Raw genomic sequence first — 3504 nt, forward strand, 5'->3', positions numbered from 1 at the left:
GATTGGAAGTAAGCTAGCAAACTTGGAAGTGTTGTTGGTGTGTTCTTGAGTAGTTGTTTTATAACTTGGTTTATGTATCGATTTATGAACTAGATTGAGCTAGATTTTGATGAAGATGATGAAGAACACTTAGAACAATGGAAGAACACTTGATAGAGAGTAATTTGATTCAAGAAAATTGCAAAGTGAATGTGTTTGTGAGTATGCAAGTTCATGTGAATATGATGCTTCCATATAGGCTCCATTAGTTTGTAATTTTGTGAGATATTTCATGCTAGATGTTAAATTATGGTTCCCACATGGTTAGGTGACTCACATGGGCTACTAAGAGCTGATCATTGGAGTGTATATACCAATAGTAAATACATTTAGAAGCTGTGTATTGTACAAGTACAAATACGAGTGCATACGAGTAGAATTGTTGATGAAAATGAATGAGGATGTAATTGTAAGCATTTTTGTTAAGTATAAGTACTTTAATAAGTGTCTTGAAGTCTTTCAAAAGTATATTAATACATATTAAAACACTACATGTAAATACATTTTAACTGAGTCGTTAAGTCATCGTTAGTCGTTACATGTAAATGTTGTTTTGAAACCTTTAAGTTAACGATCTTGTTAAATGTTGTTAACCCATTATTTATTATATCTAATGAGATATTAAATTATTACATTATCATGATATTATGATGTATTAATATATCTTAATATGATATATATACATTTAAATGTTGTTACAACGATAATCGTTACATGTATGTCTCGTTTCGAAATCCTTAAGTTAGTAGTCTTGTTTTTACATATGTAGTTCATTGTTAATATACTTAATGAGATACATACTTATCATAATATCATGTTAACTATATATATATATATATATATATATATATATATATATATATATATATATATATATATATATATATATATATATACATATATATGTCATCATATAGTTTTTACAAGTTCTAACGTTCGTGAATCGCCGGTCAACTTGGGTGGTCAATTGTCTATATGAAACCTATTTCAATTAATCAAGTCTTAACAAGTTTGATTGCTTAACATGTTGGAAACACTTAATAACAATTTCATTTAATATATAAACATGGAAAAGTTTGGGTCACTACAGTACCTACCCGTTAAATAAATTTCGTCCCGAAATTTTAAGCAGTTGGAGGTGTTGACGTATCTTCTGGAAATAGGTGCGGGTATTTCTTCTTCATCAGATCTTCTCGTTCCCAAGTGAACTCAGGTCCTCTACGAGCATTCCATCAAACTTTAACAATTGGTATCTTGTTTTGCTTAAGTCTTTTAACCTCACGATCCATTATTTCGACGGGTTCTTTGATGAATTGAAGTTTTTCGTTGATTTGGATTTCGTCTAACGGAATAGTGAGATCTTCTTTAGCAAAACATTTCTTCAAATTCGAGACGTGGAAAGCCTTATGTACAGCAGCGAGTTGTTGAGGTAACTCAAGTCGGTAAGCTACTGGTCCGACACGATCAATAATCTTAAATGGTCCAATATACCTTAGATTTAATTTCCCTCGTTTACCAAATCAAACAACGCCTTTCCAAGGTGCAACTTTAAGCATGACCATATCTCCAATTTCAAATTCTATATCTTTTCTTTTAATGTCAGCGTAGCTCTTTTGTCGACTTTGGGCGGTTTTCAACTGTTGTTGAATTTGGATGATCTTCTCGGTAGTTTCTTGTATTATCTCCGGACCCGTAATCTGTCTATCCCCCACTTCACTCCAACAAATCGGAGACCTGCAGTTTCTACCATACAGTGCTTCAAATGGCGCCATCTCAATGCTTGTATGGTAGCTATTGTTGTAGGAAAATTCTGCTAACGGAAGGTGTCGATCCCAACTATTTCCGAAATCAATAACACATGCTCGTAGCATGTCTTCAAGCGTTTGTATCATCCTTTCGCTCTACCTATCAGTTTGTGGATGATAGGCAGTACTCATGTCTAGACGAGTTCCTAATGTTTGCTGTAATGTCTGCCAGAATCTTAAAATAAATCTGCCATCCCTATCAAAGATAATAGAGATTGGTATTCCATGTATGGAGACGACTTCCTTCAAATACAGTCGTGCTAACTTCTCCATCTTGTCATCTTCTCTTATTGGCAGGAAGTGTGCTGATTTGGTGAGACGATCAACTATTACCCAAATAGTATCAAAACCACTTGCAGTCCTTGGCAATTTAGTGATGAAATCCATGGTAATGTTTTCCCATTTCCATTCCGGGATTTTGGGTTGTTGAAGTAGACCTGATGGTTTCTGATGCTTAGCTTTAACCTTAGAATACGTCAAACATTCTCCTACATATTTAGCAACATCGGCTATCATACCCGGCCACCAAAAATATTTCTTGAGATCCTTGTACATCTTCCCCGTTCCAGGATGTATTGAGTACCAGGTTTTATGAGCTTCTCTAAGTACCATTTCTCTCATATCTACAAATTTTGGTACCCAAATTCTTTCAGCCCTATACCGGGTTCCGTCTTCCCGAATATTAAGATGCTTCTTCGATCCTTTGGGTATTTCATCCTTAAATTTTCCTCTTTTAAAACTCCTTATTGCGCCTCCTTTATTTGAGTAGTAAGGTTATTGTGAATCATTATATTCATAGCTTTTACTCGAATGGGTTCTCTGTCCTTTCTACTCAAGGCGTCGACTACCACATTTGCCTTCTCCGGGTGGTAACGAATCTCAAAGTCGTAATCATTCAACAATTCAATCCACCTACGCTGCCTCATGTTCAGTTGTTTCTGATTAAATATGTGTTGGAGACTTTTGTGGTCGGTATATATAATACTTTTGACCCCATATAAGTAGTGCCTCCAAGTCTTTAATGCAAAAACAACAGCGCCCAATTGCAAATCGTGAGTCGTATAATTTTGCTCGTGAATCTTCAATTGTCTGGACGCATAAGCAATTACCTTTGTTCGTTGCATTAATACACAACCGAGGCCTTGCTTTGAGGCATCACAATATATCACAAAATCATCATTCCCTTCAGGCAATGACAATATAGGTGCCGTAGTTAACTTTTTCTTCAACAATTGAAACGCTTTCTCCTGCTCATCCTTCCATTCAAATTTCTTCCCTTTATGCGTTAATGCAGTCAAAGGTTTTGCTATTTTGGAAAAATCTTGGATGAACCTTCTGTAGTAACCAGCCAGTCCTAAAAATTGGCGTATATGCTTCGGAGTTTTCGGGGTTTCCCACTTTTCAACGGTTTCAATCTTTGCTGGATCCACCTGAATACCTTCTTTGTTCACTATGTGTCCGAGGAATTGAACTTCTTCCAACCAAAATGCACACTTTGAAAACTTAGGGTACAGTTTTTCTTTCCTTAACAACTCTAGCACTTTTCTCAAATGTTCTTCATGGTCTTGGTCATTTTTTGAGTAAATAAGTATGTCATCGATGAAAACAATGACAAACTTGTGAAGGTATGGTCCACACACTCGGTTCATGATGTCCATGA

The sequence above is a fragment of the Rutidosis leptorrhynchoides genome, chromosome 10 (assembly GCF_046630445.1).
Source record: "Rutidosis leptorrhynchoides isolate AG116_Rl617_1_P2 chromosome 10, CSIRO_AGI_Rlap_v1, whole genome shotgun sequence".
Taxonomy (NCBI): domain Eukaryota; kingdom Viridiplantae; phylum Streptophyta; class Magnoliopsida; order Asterales; family Asteraceae; genus Rutidosis; species Rutidosis leptorrhynchoides.